The 18359-nt window shown below is 33.4% G+C and overlaps 2 long non-coding RNA genes across 2 annotated transcripts; both read left to right on the forward strand.

Moving 5' to 3' along the window:
* Positions 1-9603: 9603 nt before the first annotated feature.
* On the forward strand, positions 9604-10401 carry LOC123884454. The gene is made up of 2 exons (XR_006800779.1): positions 9604-9899; positions 10036-10401. It is a non-coding gene; the product is annotated as an uncharacterized LOC123884454 (long non-coding RNA).
* Positions 10402-15008: 4607 nt separating this feature from the next.
* Positions 15009-16277, forward strand: LOC123884453. The gene is made up of 2 exons (XR_006800778.1): positions 15009-15652; positions 15929-16277. It is a non-coding gene; the product is annotated as an uncharacterized LOC123884453 (long non-coding RNA).
* The last annotated feature ends 2082 nt before the right edge of the window (positions 16278-18359 follow it).

Below are 18359 nucleotides of genomic sequence, written 5' to 3' on the forward strand. Positions count from 1 at the left end.
TTTTGTATTTGTATTATTTGCTTGTGACATTTATCCTCTCACCTCACGTACTTTTGTCACTGATGACGGATCGTCACACTCTCTAATCCATGCCTATTTTAGCAACATTAAATGCATTTTATTAGGTTTTAAGCAATAAATGTAAGAGAAATCTATTCATAAGCATGATTACTTGTTTTGCAAGAAAACAGGAAAAATTGCAGGAAATTGCTGATTTTCACTATGCACGCAGCAGCGTGATGGAGTTCACGGGGAGCCAAGTTTTTCACCATGATCACGCGCGGCGTGATGCCTGACCACGCGCGGCGTGAAGCTTCAATCAGAATTGGATTGCCCTCTGACTTGATCACGCGCGGCGTAGCACTGACCACGCGCGGCGTGAAGAAAGGAAAGACAACTGCGCCGGGGGCGTGGAGCTATCACGCGCGGCGTGAAGATTGCAGAGTTGAAGATCAGAGACCTCAGATTTGATCACGCGTCGCGTGATACCGTTACACGCGCGGCGTAGTTGAAGGATTTGCAACCACGCGCGGCGTGATAGATCTGGCGCGCGGCGTGGTTGCGATTATTATATAAGGATTCTGCATTTTCTGTGAAAGGGGTTGGAAAATCTGCTACATTCATCTACTTTCTGGTTTTGGAAGCTTTAATAGTTGGATCCAGACCTTCATAGGATAGCTTCAAGCTCCTCAATAGCATGAAATCTCAAGCCATGAAGTTGAAGCTAGGACGCGATCGAAGCAACATGAGGAGCTAAATTCCTTGTGGAGGTAGGATCTAGGATAGCTTAGGATGTAGTTGAATCTCATGTAATCTGCTTAATTGTAAGGATTTACTCTGTTAACAGTGTTTACTTAATGCAATTCTTCTCTTAATGCTTTATGATCCTTCATTAGTGTTGTAATGATTTTGAGTTAAGTCACGTATGAGAATATTGATTTAATGTCTGAACTGAATTGCATTGAGCACTCGAGTGTTTCCGGTCGAGAGATTGAAACATAGAGTGTAGCGAACGATCGACGCGCTTTCATATCATTCGTTGTAGGTAGCTTCCGCCCGAGAGATCGGGGGAGTATCGACGACGAATAGAGTGGATTTTGACAAGAGATTGCGATTCACTAATTTGTTGATCCAGTTGTGAACACTTGAGTAAATTCGTATGATACGGTAGATTGCATGTGATTTAGCTATAGACTAGGTGATTCCGATGATTCTACCTCGCTTTTCCACTTATCACAAAGCACGTTTTCTAACAATTCATCACTCAACATACCCCCAATTTATGTGTATTTCTTGCATAATGTTTATGAACACTATTAGACTAGTTTAATCACACAATCCATGTGGAATGATATTTTATTACTACGTGGTATTTCGTTCACTTGCGAAAATTATCCATCAAGTTTTTGGCGCCGTTGCCGGGGATTGTGATTGATTCGACAAGGCAATAATGTTTATATTTTCTGTGTTTTCTTTGATTTTTCTGTTTTACATTTTTCTGTCGAGAGCGCTCTACTTGTTTGTTTCCTTGTGCATGCGGAGGACAGGTCCCATCGAGCTGCAGTTTGATCCAGAAATTGAGAAGACAGCTCGTGTAAATCGTAAAGCGGAAGGAAGACATGTTTGAATCATACAATGAAGAGGCACTCTTAACTAGTTGCAAGTTCAATAATGTCTTTCTACAAATCATTACAAAACAACTAGAAGCTCAATGTATGGTGCAAGCAACCTTTCAAAATAATCCTCATTTCAACACCTACAATCTTGAAGTGAAGAATCACATGAATTGTTCTTATGGAGCGAATCCAAATCAAGCATTTCCTCAAGATCAACATTTTGAAGGTCAACTTGAATCTTTTGAAGATACTCTTATCTTAGCCATGAAGATGACTCAAGGCAATTTTGAGGTGATGAAGGCAAACCAAGAAGTGTCAAGCGAACGTCATGAAGCCTCCATCAAAAATCTCGAAAACCAAATGGGTCAACTAGCAAGGCAAGTATCTTCTCTACAAACTCAAACTGGTTTTTGTGGAAACACCACGGATCCTCGTAATGAAAGTTGTAATTTCATTAATTTGAGGAGTAGAGAAGTTGCATCACAAAAAGTAGTGGAGAATCCTAAGAAGGATGAGAGTAAAAATGGTGTAGTTGAAAAGATGATGGATGGTGTAGTTGAAAATAGAAGAGAAAATAAGAAAGAAGAAAAAAATAAGGAAGAAAAAGCTTATGAGGGTGAAGTTGAAAAGAGAGTGGAGAATGAGTCTAGTGCCAAGAAAGGCAAGAAACCTCTTGTGAAGGGCCCCAAGTTTCAAGTTCATTCACCATATGCTAGAATGTCTTATCCTAGGTTGAAGAAGGTCAAGAACCAAGACCTTGAATTTTGTGGAGTGGTATCCGAATGTTTCAAAGTGGAAGTGCTAGAGGAAGTGGCAAAAGATGGGAAAGAAGAAGAGTGGGATCATGAGATTGAAATTTTTCTTCAAAACTTGGATAACCCCCTAGAAGAGGAGAAAGAGCCAAAGGCGATAAAAAAGCCACCGGAATTAAAAGAACTTCCTCCTAAATGGAAGTATGTGTTTTTGGGTGGCGACTCTAGGAAACCCATGATCATAAGTGATTTGCTCACTCCACTAGAAGAGAATGACTTGTTAAAAGAAGCGGAGAAAGTGAATGACGACCTAGGATGGGACTTGGATGGTGTGGTTCCTATCTATTGTTTGCACAAGGTGGCCAAAGAAGAAGAGCCCAATCCGGTTGTCAAACATAAATAATTAGAAAAAACCCATTATTAATTATATTATATATATTTTTAAATTAATTAGTAAAGAATTCATAAGCATGAATGACTTACAAACTTATACTTAAACAAGATTTATTCTATATGATCATATTGTGTTCTTGATTTTTAAGGAAACATGAATATAAATGATCGTTCTTAGCTAGCCCTGCCCAGTTGGATTAACTTAACAGATTTCAATAAGCATGAATGACTTATCATAAACTAGTTTAATTTGTTATTTATTGGATTTGCAGTTGTGTACCTTTTCTCTCGCCATTTGTATGCCTTCTACTTATGGTTAAATTTATAATATAATATTTGCTGATTCAAAAAAAATTTGTTATTTATTGGGATTATTAATAGAAACCTGTTATATTGAACTTTATTTATACACAATATTTATGGTTTATTATTATTATTATTATTATTATTATTATTACATCTTTATTTATACACAACCTTTTGCATAAATGTTGTGTATAAATAAAGTTCGATATAACAGGTTTCTATTATTAATTCCAATAAATAACAATTTTTTTAATCAACAAATATTATATTATAAATTCAACCATAAGTATAACAAATTAAACTAGTTTATGGTAAGTCATTCATGCTTATTGAAATCTGTTATAGAGTTCAATCAATCGATTCATAAGTTTATGAAAATAAATAGAGTTTTATGTTAATTCATAAGTTTTCATGAACAAAAATTGTATTTTTATAAGTTGTTTTTATCGTAAACTATCTTAAAAAGCTTTCTCTCCATTATAAAGTTCATACTTGCTAGACAAAAGATTTTGTATGATAAACTTCATATTAGCATGTTATGTTTAATCTCTTTATTTAAAATTGTATTTTTGTAATAAAATGGGCAAAGCCTCCTTTATTTTAATTTATGAATATTTATATATTATATCACGTGTAAATTTACAGTAAAATTTTTGCTCAAACTCTTTAATAATTCTGACTCCGCCACTGATTATAGAGATAAACATATCTTCATAATGGTTGATTAATCCAAATAAAAATGGAGAATATTTCATTAAAACATTCTTGTGGGAAGTGATTAGAAGTTTGTATTTGTATTATTTGCTTGTGACATTTATCCTCTCATCTCACGTACTTTTGTCACAAAAGAAAAACAGGGAGTAAAGTATAAATAATAATTTTAAATGGCAATTCAATTTTAAAGAGAATAGAAAATTCAAATAGTTATGAAGCAAAAAAAAAATAAAAAATTCAAATAGTCTTAACGACAGACAGCTTGCTATTTTGGCAATACGTCAAAGCCCAAATCCCCATCAAATGTTTTTCTATGCAACTTGTAATAATTCAAATAGCCAACAGCTTTCCCTTTCCTACCCATAGATAATCAAATCCTTGTAATAATCACAAACATTTTTCTTCACAAATTTCTATACTAGGATGACACATGTTAACGTGACTTTTTTTTATACTATTATTTTACATTTTCTAACTCTTTTTTCTAAATATCAATACCATCCATTTGAAAATCTAAATTGGGTTCATGTGAGTTAAAAATAAAAAAACAAACAAACATAATAATAGTGCAAATTGAAGGATTGGATATAGCTGTGCTACGGTGCTTTAGTTGGACACAGAGTCAAATAAAACCACCCACTCACTAATCCTCAAACATGGTAGTTTTTCTGACAAAAAGGTTCAGAATGTTGGGAAAAACCGGCATAGAGAAAATAAATGAACGCAATCAATAACACAAGAATATAACGTGGAAACTCTAAAACCGGAAAAATAACCACGGCCGTTGTCAAAACCGACAACCAGAGAATAAACACTATGTGAAAATTGTTACATCACATAGACTTCACTCTCAACCACCCCATGCCCCAATACACCCACACTCTCCAAAGTAAATATTTGAACTACATCTCAAATACTCTTAAACAAGAGCATAAGAGAAAAGCAAAAAGACACAAATATAAACTTAAAGTGTTTACAAGTGTTACTGCTTGGTGTAATTATAAACAAAGAACTTAGGTCCAATATATAGCTTTGATTTCCTCCTTGCTTCACAATTCTAAGCGATGTGGGACTTTCAATAGCTATTTTTTAACCTCCTTATTTTTCTTCATTAGCAATGTGGGACTTACATTGCAATCAATCCCAACAATCTCCACCTTGATTGTAATGGTCTTCAATCTTCATTGTCTACACCGACAATCATTATCTTCTGCTTCCATTGTCTATACCGACAATCATTGTCTTCACCGACAATCATAATTCTCATTGTCTATACCGACAAATTAAATTATCATACTCCACCATAAAAAGTACACTCCACTTGGAACTAAATCATCCCAAGAATTTTATTCACTTGGAACTAAACCATCCCAAGATTTTGCTTCACTTGGAACCTAGCCATCCCAAGAATTTCATCTCGAAACCTTGCTGAAAATATATGGTGCAACTTCCATGTTGGCTTTCTTCGGAAGTTCATCAGCCATCGAGATAACCGCATACCTTGCATCAATGCCAACCAATGCCTGCACGCTATCATCACACACCTTGCATCCATGTCAACCGATGCCCATGTGCCACTTGAACAACTTCAAACTGTTTTGAAACCATCTTCAGGCCATTGTTAGGCTCCAACAATTCCAGTTTAGTTACATCACCTAGTAAACCTTGTTTCACTAGTCCAACTAAACTCATGTCACTAACAAGTACCCACCCGAAGATCCACAACTTAACCAAAACATGAGAATCACCACTAGTAATAGATGCATAACCAATAATAGTAGAACTATCTAATAAGTATCTATCTATTATCTATGCATCAAAGTTCAAGAAAATACATCGCATTATGTTAAAAGAAACTCACCCATACCTTGAACCTTACAAGCTTTCCGTCACCAAGATGAACAACTCCACCTTCAACTAGCTCTAGGGATTCAAAAGTATTTCTTCTTCAAACACATGTGATAGGAGCTTCCAAAGTCCATGACTCAACACTCCACCGATTCCCAACTTCTACTAGCACCTTCGCATTCTCATAATAAGTTGTTGTTTCAGACGTAAACCGAGTATTCTTAGCACCGCCTCTCCAGACTGATGTCGAGTATTATTACCACCGCCTCTCCAAGCTGACCTTGTGTAACCCTGATTGCATCAACACATCCTTGACTTGATTTTCTATAAGCCAAACATCAATTTTCTCTAGCCTAAACTTCACAGCGGAACTCCCTCCTCCTGAATCAAACCAAGAGCTCTGATACCAGTTGTTGGGAAAAACCGGCATAGAGAAAATAAATGAACGCAATCAACAACACAAGAATATAACGTGGAAACTCCAAAACCGGAGAAAAAACCACGGTCGTTGTCAAAACCGACAACCAGAGAATAAACACTATGTGAAAATTGTTACAACACATAGACTTCACTCTCAACCACCCCATGCCCCAATACACCCACACTCTCCAAAGTAAATATTTGAACTACATCTCAAATACTCTTAAACAAGAGCATAAGAGAAAAGCAAAAAGACACAAATATAAACTTAAAGTGTTTACAAGTGTTACTGCTTGGTGTAATTATAAACAAAGAACTTAAGTCCAATATATAGCTTTGATTTCCTCCTTGCTTCACAATTCTAAGCGATGTGGGACTTTCAATAGCTATTTTTTAACCTCCTTATTTTTCTTCATTAGCAATGTGGGACTTACATTGCAATCAATCCCAACAATCTCCACCTTGATTGTAATGGTCTTCAATCTTCATTGTCTACACCGACAATCATTATCTTCTGCTTCCATTGTCTATACCGACAATCATTGTCTTCACCGACAATCATAATTCTCATTGTCTATACCGACAAATTAAATTATCATACTCCACCATAAAAAGTACACTCCACTTGGAACTAAATCATCCCAAGAATTTTATTCACTTGGAACTAAACCATCCCAAGATTTTGCTTCACTTGGAACCTAGCCATCCCAAGAATTTCATCTCGAAACCTTGCTGAAAATATATGGTGCAACTTCCATGTTGGCTTTCTTCGGAAGTTCATCAGCCATCGAGATAACCGCATACCTTGCATCAATGCCAACCAATGTCTGCACGCTATCATCACACACCTTGCATCCATGTCAACCGATGCCCATGTGCCACTTGAACAACTTCAAACTGTTTTGAAACCATCTTCAGGCCATTGTTAGGCTCCAACAATTCCAGTTTAGTTACATCACCTAGTAAACCTTGTTTCACTAGTCCAACTAAACTCATGTCACTAACAAGTACCCACCCGAAGATCCACAACTTAACCAAAACATGAGAATCACCACTAGTAATAGATGCATAACCAATAATAGTAGAACTATCTAATAAGTATCTATCTATTATCTATGCATCAAAGTTCAAGAAAATACATCGCATTATGTTAAAAGAAACTCACTCATACCTTGAACCTTACAAGCTTTCCGTCACCAAGATGAACAACTCCACCTTCAACTAGCTCTAGGGATTCAAAAGTATTTCTTCTTCAAACACATGTGATAGGAGCTTCCAAAGTCCATGACTCAACACTCCACCGATTCCCAACTTCTACTAGCACCTTCGCATTCTCATAATAAGTTGTTGTTTCAGACGTAAACCGAGTATTCTTAGCACCGCCTCTCCAGACTGATGTCGAGTATTATTACCACCGCCTCTCCAAGCTGACCTTGTGTAACCCTGATTGCATCAACACATCCTTGACTTGATTTTCTATAAGCCAAACATCAATTTTCTCTAGCCTAAACTTCACAGCGGAACTCCCTCCTCCTGAATCAAACCAAGAGCTCTGATACCAGTTGTTGGGAAAAACCGGCATAGAGAAAATAAATGAACGCAATCAACAACACAAGAATATAACGTGGAAACTCCAAAACCGGAGAAAAAACCACGGTCGTTGTCAAAACCGACAACCAGAGAATAAACACTATGTGAAAATTGTTACAACACATAGACTTCACTCTCAACCACCCCATGCCCCAATACACCCACACTCTCCAAAGTAAATATTTGAACTACATCTCAAATACTCTTAAACAAGAGCATAAGAGAAAAGCAAAAAGACACAAATATAAACTTAAAGTGTTTACAAGTGTTACTGCTTGGTGTAATTATAAACAAAGAACTTAAGTCCAATATATAGCTTTGATTTCCTCCTTGCTTCACAATTCTAAGCGATGTGGGACTTTCAATAGCTATTTTTTAACCTCCTTATTTTTCTTCATTAGCAATGTGGGACTTACATTGCAATCAATCCCAACACAGAAGACTATGCAAATAAGCCAAAGATATATTTAATTTGGACAATAATGAAATTATGAGGAAGTTGCCTAAGAGGACTATAACGGAGATGTCTTTAAATAACTAAAATGAAATATTTTTTTCTTTAAATAACATATGTGAAATTAAAAATATCTTTAAGATGTTAAAGTACTAATTAACCCTTCTCAACATCTATGCACGCAACTAGAACAATTTAGATTTATAGTCAATTTTTGGACTGAAATTTCGAAATATCGAAATTGATTTACTGTAGATATAAACATGTTTTCATTATGGTTGATTAATCAATCCAAATATAAAAATGGAGAGAATATTTCATTAAAGCATACTTGTAGGGGTTTGGGCAGTACGGCATAAGTTCTGAGTTCGAAAAAAAAAGAGAAGTGATTAGATTTTTTTTTTTGTTGAATTGATTAGAATTTTGTATTTGTATTATTTACTTGTGACATTAATTTATCCTCACCTCACTTACTTTTGTCACAAAAGAAGGACAAGGATTAAAGCATAACTAATAAATTTAAATGGTAGTAATTCATTTTTAAAGAGAATAGAAAATTAAAATACTCTTAACAAGTACTTCATCTGGACACAATTATAAGAAAGAAAAAAAAAACTTTTTAGATTCATTGAAAAAGTAATGTATCTGGTCAATAATATAGACTAGATACATTATTTTTTCAATGAATTTAAAAAGTTTTTTTTTTTTCTTATAGTTGTGCCCGGAGGGAGTATACTAATAAAGACAAATTTTGGCAATACTCCCTCCGGCCTCATATGTAAGCAAAAATAGCTTTTTTAGATTCATTGAAAAAATGATGTATTTGGTCTATATTTTAGACTAGGTATCGTTTGGCCTGACTTTTTTCCTCTTATTTAGAGTTTATGCAAACAACTTATGCAATTTTTATATATTATTATAAGTTTGTCAAAGTAGTTTATGATAAAATAGCTTATCAAATTACAATTTTCACTAGTGTGAACTTATAAAATAACATAAAACTTAATTTATACTCCCTCCGGTCCTTATTATAAGGAACAATTTGGAAAAAACACACATACCAAGAAACCTTATCTTTCTTAATAAAAATTCTAAAATTTTACAATCTATTCCAAAACTAACCTTGGTGTATTAATTTATCCTTAGGGAATATATCACTCTAATTAATGCATAACTTTGGAATGGATACAATTTAATAAGGGTAAAAATGGAATTGTAAGAATAAATTTAATGATTGTTTCTTATAAAAATGACCAAATTTTTTTTCCAAATTGTTCCTTATAAAAAGGACCGGAGGGAGTATTGCATAAGCTCAAAAAAAAAAGCTAAGTCAAACAATCCTAAAATACATTCATATATGAAGCCAGAGGGAGTACGTGAAAGCCCAAATCACCGCCTTGAACGTTTTTTGGAAATAGGCAAGAGCTTTCATCCTACCCATACATCCTTATGATGATCACAACTCTTTTTCAAAGTCAAAGAAATACTCCAATTTAATAATTTTCTATTTTTTAACAAGTCCCAAGAAATTTCCCTCACTTATCTCAACGTTCACAACACCACCAACCAACTCCACCCAAAATCCTTATCATATGACAGTTTGGTAATTCAAAAACTCAGCTATAAATAGAGCTGAATCTCACTCCAATTCAAACATCCAACAAACACATAAACATATCTAATAATTCATTTATATCATGGCACTTTCAAAGAATTTTATCATTTTATTTGGAATTGTCTTTACTCTTCTCCTCTACATTTCATCAAATGCAGCGTTAGCTTCACGTCAATTGTATCAATTGTCTGGTATGTCTGATATCTCTCTCTATATATATATATTGGAAATTGTGTTTATAGAATTGTCGGAGTATTACTTTACTAATCCGGGTTCGCTTTTATTTATTTAATTTTTTGGTGAATCGCTTTTATTTATTTATTCTAGAGGAAAAAAGAAATTGCAATACTGCTGGTCAAGCTCAAGTTGTGGGATGTGGCAGCCCGACTAAATCGTCGCCTGTCAAGAAATCGCCGCATTCCAAGGATCCGCCGAGCGAGCATACCCCTTGCAAAGGATGTTAGTAAAACGATTCGAAGCTTTCGTTAACTTGATATGGATGATGCTTGAAATATGAAGATGAATGAAGCTTCTATCTATATATGTTACTAATTTATTAAGACGTACTTACTAATAATATGGCATGCAATGTAACATGCTAGCTTTCTGAATAATTAGTGTATCTTATTGAAAAGATTGCGATTGCATAATTTAGTATCTTATTGAAATGATTGGCCTTTTCTATTTCATTCATTTATACTTGTTTTTTATAATTATAATAAGAATCGTAAATGTTGTGTATAATAATATATCTCTGGCCAAATATGCTACAAGTTGGCTTTGGCTTTCAAACAATTGAAAAGGGTGGAAAGGATTCAATGTATACTCATTATTTTGAAAATTAATGTAAAACAATGTACTCATACCTTGGTTTCGGATTCTGGTTTTCTATGTTTTAGAGACATAGGGTTGGTTCTACATCTTTGATATATGGTTGGTTCTATGATAGTGCAAATTTGTACACATGTTAATGAAGAAGTTAAAAATAGTAAATTTTGGTTGCTTTAACATATGTCATATTGCCTATTTTAGACAAACTCTTGATATATTTTACAATTATTAGACGCCCTAGAATTAAAAGTATTATCGCCTTTAAGTAAGACTCGTTAATCACTTGAGTTTAATTGCTTCGTTTTCATTTACGGAGTTCTTACTTTGTTTGTTAGAGATACAAATACGAATACAATATTTATAATAATTTTTTTCACCACCTAAATTCGATCCACTGAACCGCCTAATCTGGTTCGGGGTCAGTTCTCACATCATATATGATTTATACTAAATTTTTACTAAATGCATAAATGTTGTGTATAAATAAAGTTCGATATAACAGGTTTCTATTAATAATCCCAATAAATAACAATTTTTTTTAATCAAAAAATATTATATTATAAATTCAACCATAAGTATAAGGCATACAAATGGCGATAGAAAACGTACACAACTGCAAATCTAATAAATAACAAATTAAACTAGTTTATGGTAAGTCATTCATGCTTATTGAAATCTGTTAAGTTAATTCAACTAGGGCAGGGATAGCTAAGAACGATCATTTATAGCCAGTGATGATCCCCCATAGGGTCTCACCACAACACCATTGATCACACATCATAATCCATCCACCAGATTTATATTCATGTTTCCTTAAAAATCAAGAACACATACGATCATATAGAATAAATCTTGTTTAAGTATAAGTTTGTAAGTCATTCATGCTTATGAATTCTTTACTAATTAATTTAAAAATATATATAATATAATTAATAATGGTCACATACGGATGAATTTCAATGGTATCACATCTGACCACATCAGTATAGGGCATATACCCTCAATTTATGTGAGGGTAGAGAAGTAGGCACCTTACAAAATTGAAGATCCATGGAACTACAATTTAAATTACATAAAGATTAGATTAGCATCTAACATCATTAAACTCAATAATTCATCATTATGTTCTTCAACTCCAAACAATAACAATGATCTATATATTAAATTACAGAATTCAATCAATCGATTCATAAGTTTATAAAAATAGTTTATGCAAATAAATAGAGTTTTATGTTAATTCATAAGTTTTCATGAACAAAAATTGTATTTTTATAAGTTGTTTTTATCATAAACTATCTTAAAAAGCTTTCTCTTCAATATTATAAAGTTCATACTTGCTAGACAAAAGATTTTGTATGATAAACTTCATATTAGCATGTTATGTTTAATCTCTTTTATTTAAAATTGTATTTTTGTAATAAAATGGGCAAAGCCTTCTTTATTTTAATTTATGACTATTTATATATTATATCACGTGTAAATTTACGGTAAAATTTTTGCTCAAACTCTTTAATAATTCTGACTCCGCCACTGATTATAGAGATAAACATGTCTTCATAATGGTTGATTAATCCAAATTAAAATGGAGAATATTTCATTAAAACATTCTTGTGGGAAGTGATTAGAAGTTTGTATTTGTATTATTTGCTTGTGACATTTATCCTCTCACCTCACGTACTTTTGTCACAAAAGAAAAACAGGGAGTAAAGTATAAATAATAATTTTAAATGGTAATTCATTTTTAAAGAGAATAGAAAATTCAAATAGTTATGAAGCAAAAACAAAAAAAAAAAAATTCAAATAGTCTTGACGACAGCTTGCTATTTTGGCAATCACCATCAATGTTTTGGAAATAGCCAACAGCTTTCCCTTTCCTACCCATAGATAATCAAATCCTTGTAATAATCACAAACTTTTTGCTTCACAATTCCACAAATTTACATCATCTTTCAACTATTTTTCAATAGCATGCCATGGTTCTCCTTTTCAATGCTGAACAAGTTTAGAGAAGAATACTAATGAATTTATTCTTATATGGTCATGTAGTCACAATCATAATATTTACTTTTTTATTTTATTCTTATCATTATTTCATAAATAAATAATTAAAAAATCATGTGAGTGTGTCTAATTGTCTATATAGTCACGTGACCATAAAAGTCTTGCTCAGTACTAATTATAAAAAAAATAAAAAAAATACTCTTGTTAATAAATAAAGTAGTTAAGGAAAATGTTAACATGTATTCTTAGAACACAAACACATGTTAAGAAGACATTTAGTCCTTGTTGTTAAAATAAATTTAGTCCATGTTGTTAAAATAAATTTAATGGAACTTTATAGATGGACTAAAATTGAAATATTATATATTTATAAGAGTAAAAACTTATTTTAATAAACTCATTGAGTTGGTTTGGACCCTTAAAGTATGCTCCTCTTTGTTGGGGTTGATTGCAATGTAAGTCCCACATTGCTAATGAAGAAAAAAAAAAGGTCAAAGAAATTATATTGAAGAAGTCTCACATCGCATAGAATGGTGAAGCAATGAGGGAATCAAGGTTATATAATGGACCTAAGTTCTTTGTTTATAATTGCACCAGTCAGTAGCATTTTAAGCTTATATCTGACTTTTTTGTTTTTCTCTTGTACTCTTGTATTAGAGGGTTGAGAGATGTAGTTAGGTATTTGCTTTGGAGAGTGTGGGTGTATTGGGGGCCAAGGGAAGGTTGAGGGTAGTCTATGTGTTGTAACAATTTTCACATAGTGTTTATTCTCTGGTTGTCGGTTTTGACAACGGCCGTGGTTTTTTCTCCGGTTTTGGAGTTTCCACGTTATATTCTTGTGTTGTTGACTGCGTTCTTTTATTTTCTCTATGCCGGTTTTTTCCCAACAACTGGTATCAGAGCTCTTGGTTTGATCCAGGAGAGGGAGTTCCGCTGTGAAGTTTAGGCTAGAGAAAATTGATGTTTGGCTTGTGGAAAATCAAGTCAAGGATGTGGTGATGCAATCTGGGTTACACAAGGTCAGCCTGGAGAGGCGGTGGTAATAATACTCAACATCAGCCTGGAGTGGCGGTGATAAGAATACTCGGGTTACGTCTGAAACAACAACTTATTATGAGGATGCGCAGGTGCTAGTGGAAGTTGAGAATCGGTGGAGTGTTGAGTCATGGACTTTGGAAGCTCCTATCACATGTGTTTGAAGAAGAAATACTTTTGAATCCCTAGAGCTAGTTGAAGGTGGAGTTGTTCATCTTGGTGACGGAAAGCTTGTAAGGTTCAAGGTATGGGTGAGTTTCTTTTAACACAGTGTGAGGTATTTTCTTGAACTTTGATGCATAGATAGTAGGTAGATTACTTGTTAGATAGTTCTACTATTATTGGTTATGCATCTGTTACTAGTGGTGATTCTCATGTTTTGGTTAAGTTGTGGATCTTCGGGTGGGTACTTGTTAGTGACATGAGTTTAGTTGGACTAGTGAAACAAGGTTTACTAGGTGATGTAACTAAACTGGAATTGTTGGAGCCTAACAATGGCCTGAAGATGGTTTCAAAACAGTTTGAAGTTGTTCAAGTGGCACATGGGCATCGTTTGACATGGATGCAAGGTGTGTGATGATAGCGTGCGGGCATTGGTTGGCATTGATGCAAGGTACGCGGTTATCTCGATGGCTGATGAACTTCCAGAGAAAGCCAACATGGAAGTTGCACCATAAATTGTCAGCGAGGTTTCGAGATGAAATTCTTGGGATGGCTTGGTTCCAAGTGAAGAAAAATCTTGGGATGGTTTAGTTCCAAGTGAATGAAATTCTTGGGATGGTTTAGTTCCAAGTGGAGTGTACTTTTTTATGGTGGAGTATGATAATTTAATTTGTCGGTATAGACAATGAGAATTATAATTGTCGGTGAAGACAATGATTGTCGGTATAGACAATGGAAGCATAAGATAATGATTGTCGGTATAGACAATGAAGATTGAAGACCATTACAATCAAGGTGGAGATTGTTGGGGTTGATTGCAATGTAAGTCCCACATTGCTAATGAAGAAAGAAAAAAAAGGTCAAAGAAATTATATTGAAGAAGTCTCACATCGCTTAGAATGGTGAAGCAATGAGGGAATCAAGGTTATATAATGGACCTAAGTTCTTTGTTTATAATTGCACCAGTCAGTAGCACTTTAAGCTTATATCTGACTTTTTTGTTTTTCTCTTGTACTCTTGTATTAGAGGGTTGAGAGATGTAGTTAGGTATTTGCTTTGGAGAGTGTGGGTGTATTGGGGGCCAAGGGAAGGTTGAGGGTAGTCTATGTGTTGTAACAATTTTCACATAGTGTTTATTCTTTGGTTGTCGGTTTTGACAACGGCCGTGGTTTTTTCTCCGGTTTTGGAGTTTCCACGTTATATTCTTGTGTTGTTGATTGCGTTCTTTTATTTTCTTTATGCCGGTTTTTTCCCACACTCTTAAGGTTCATTTTTTATTCTCTCTAGTAGCAATTTTGATGGGACGTCAGTTCATACAGAGTAAAAAAAAATAGCTTTAAATAGTGTTTCTGCAAGTGAACAGTGGTATTGATCTCTCAAATTAGTCAGTTGTAGAACAAGATATCGAGTTTTAAAAAAAAATTCGTTTGCGAAGTAAATATACCGAGTTTTATCTTTCTCTTTAAAAATCTTTCAATAATGTAACAAAAAAAAACTTTCTATACAGTGAGTGCATATGCAACTATGGGAGTAATTCTTCTTTTCATTTTCAAAGTTAAACAAGTCAATGCATTCCTCTTATAATTACTACTAATGTTACATTTTCTACACACAAGTTGCCAAAGACTACTAGGAGAAGACCAACATCATATCAATCCTTCTTGACAGTTTCCAAGAAACTCAGCATATGGACCCTTCTTGAGAGTTTGGTAGTAATTTAGAAACTCGGCTATAAATAGAGCTGAATCTCACTCCAATTCAAACACCCAACAAACACATAAACATATCTAATTTTTCTTTCATATCATGGCACTTTCCAAGAATTTTATCATCCTATTTGGAATTGTCTTTACTCTTCTCCTCTACATTTCATCAAATGCAGCGTTAGCTTCACGTCAATTGTATCAATTGTCTGGTATGTCAGATATCTCTCTATATATATATTGGAAATTTTGTTTATAGAATTGTCGAAGTATTACTTTACTAATCCGGGTTCGCTTTTATTTATTTATTTTTTTGGTGAGATATTTCTCTCTCTCTCTCTCTCTCTCTCTCTCTATATATATATATATATATATATATATATATATATATATATATATATATATATATATATGTTGGAAATTGCTTTCATAAGAATGTCGGAGTATTACTTTACTAATCTGGGTTCGCTTTAATTTAATTAATACAGATGAAGAAAGTCGTTGCAATAATCCTAGAGCAACTATAATTGTGGGATGTGGCAGCCCGCCTGTCAAGAGATCGTCACCTGTCAAGAGATCGCCGCATTCCAAGGATCCACCGAGCCAACGTACCCCTTGCAAAGGATGCTAGTAAAACGAGTCGAACATGTATCCGCCGAGCAAGCGTACCCCTTGGGACCGAGGGAGTACTAGTTTATTATTAAGATGTAATAATAATAAGGCATGCAATGTAACATGCTAGCTTTCTTGTTTGTGTATGTTATGTGAAAGTTTCCATGTATTATGTACGGAGTACTGTTTTGAATGAATAAATTATAGGATAATTGTTTACCCCAATGAAGTTAGTGATATTTGATTTATCCGTTTTTTTTTTTTTTTTTTTTTGCAAATCCACACTTTTGTAATATGAAGATTTCCTCATTTTGCATATGACTGTATCATTTTAATGACATGACACGAACACGTGAAATTTATTTTAGTTTTATTTATTTAATTAATACACATAATACATGTTGATATAGGTGGATCCACCTCTTCATCGTGGCACGATTGTAGTCCATCGTGGCTGGATGTGGCTTAAGAATTAGCTCCTGGCTTCAAAATAAAAGTTGTAGCTCTTCATTTTAGCTTTCCAACGCATATTCGCATGCCTTAATCCGATAATTGTAGCTCAAGTTATGATCTGTAGAGTGAAAATAAAATAGAAGCAAAATTAAACTAAACTTAAAAAACACATTTAAAACACTAAAGATAACGGGAGAAATCATATAATTGTCGTAGCATAAGATAAAAGAAAATACATTAAAATTATACTGATCAACGTGTTATTGTGTCCTTTATTTTCTATTTCATTCATATATACTTGTTGTTTGTAATTATAATAATAAGCATTTAATTGATATGCACCAATAGTGTAAAATAATTTTACACTTTCAACCAATATCAACCATGTTTTCTGTCACATCACTCCACTTCACCCCACTTTCTTGATATGAAACAAATTACCAATGTTTTATATGTTCCTGAAATTAATCAGAATCTTTTAAGTGTTGCTCAGTTGTTGGAGAAAAATTATAAAGTGATATTTGAACATAAAAGTTGTGTGATTAAGGATCAAAACAATAAGGAAGTGATCACATCTCAGATTAAAGGCAAAAGATTTGTTTTAGATTTAATGAAGAATGATCATATTATTGAAGAGAGAAAGGAACTTAAACTCAAAGAAGATCGCGAAGATTCAGGTATTTTGAAGAAATTTCAAGTTAAGGAGGAGAATAAATATGCTTGTGAAAAATCACCTAAAAGTCATAACAAATGCAATGTTTCTACCATAAAGTCCACAAGACACAAAGATGCTAAAGCTTGCGATAAGAAGAAGAATCAAAACAAGAAGAATAATTTTTCAAGAAGCTCAGATTGGATACGCACAAAAGATATTCAGTCAAGGAGGAGTGTTGAGAATAATATGCCTAAATATCTTCTGAAGATCTTAGATTTAAATATTATTTAGATTTATATTTAAAATATGATAATATTAGGTTTTATGATTTATATTTCTATTTAGAATATTTAAGATTTGTTTAGAATTTATTATAGGATTAGTTTTGTTTTAAAAATATATGATTTGTTTTTATGTAGCTCTATATATAGAGCCATAAGCATAATGAATAAAATAAGAACTTTAGTATTCTTCATATAACCCTATATTTGAGGAGAGTTTTCTCCCTAAAATTATATCTCACCAAATTCTGCAATACAAAAACACAAAAAACCATATCAATTTTGTTCATAATATAAGAAATCTAGGAATATTATCAGATTTTCAGAACTGTTTGCAGCCTTAGTTTGAGAATGGAAATGCCATAACTTCACAAACATTATTGTCAATTCAAAACTCCCGGATTTTGAGTTATTTTTCTGTTCATCATTCCACTATACTAGTAGTATACTATGTTGCAGCTAGTGTTTATGCAGATTATCATATTGTGTGCAGTTTAGAATTCATATTATGTGCAGTTTAGAATTCATAATAGCCGTTTTACATAGTTTAAAAGAATCATTTTTTTAAACACATTAATCACTTTTGGAATTCATATTATGTGCAGTTTAGAAGTTTGGGTTGATAGTGTTGGAAAAATATGAGACATAGAATTATTTCAATACAATAAATCAAAGAAATATTACAAATATTTATGATACATAATAAAATAAAAATATAGAATAAAAAGAACTTATCGATTTGATGACTGAGGCGTGCAATGCACTGGGCTTAAGAGTATTTCGCCACCACAGGTAAATTACCCGGTGCAGTTGGTCTCATAGCTAATACCCTCCAGGATACAACAGTCACTTCTTGCTAGCACTGCACGTGAATTAGCAAGGTCTCAAGAACCACTTTTTGGATGCTCAAGGGAACTT

The sequence above is a fragment of the Trifolium pratense genome, linkage group LG5, assembly GCF_020283565.1.
Source record: "Trifolium pratense cultivar HEN17-A07 linkage group LG5, ARS_RC_1.1, whole genome shotgun sequence".
NCBI classification, from domain to species: domain Eukaryota; kingdom Viridiplantae; phylum Streptophyta; class Magnoliopsida; order Fabales; family Fabaceae; genus Trifolium; species Trifolium pratense.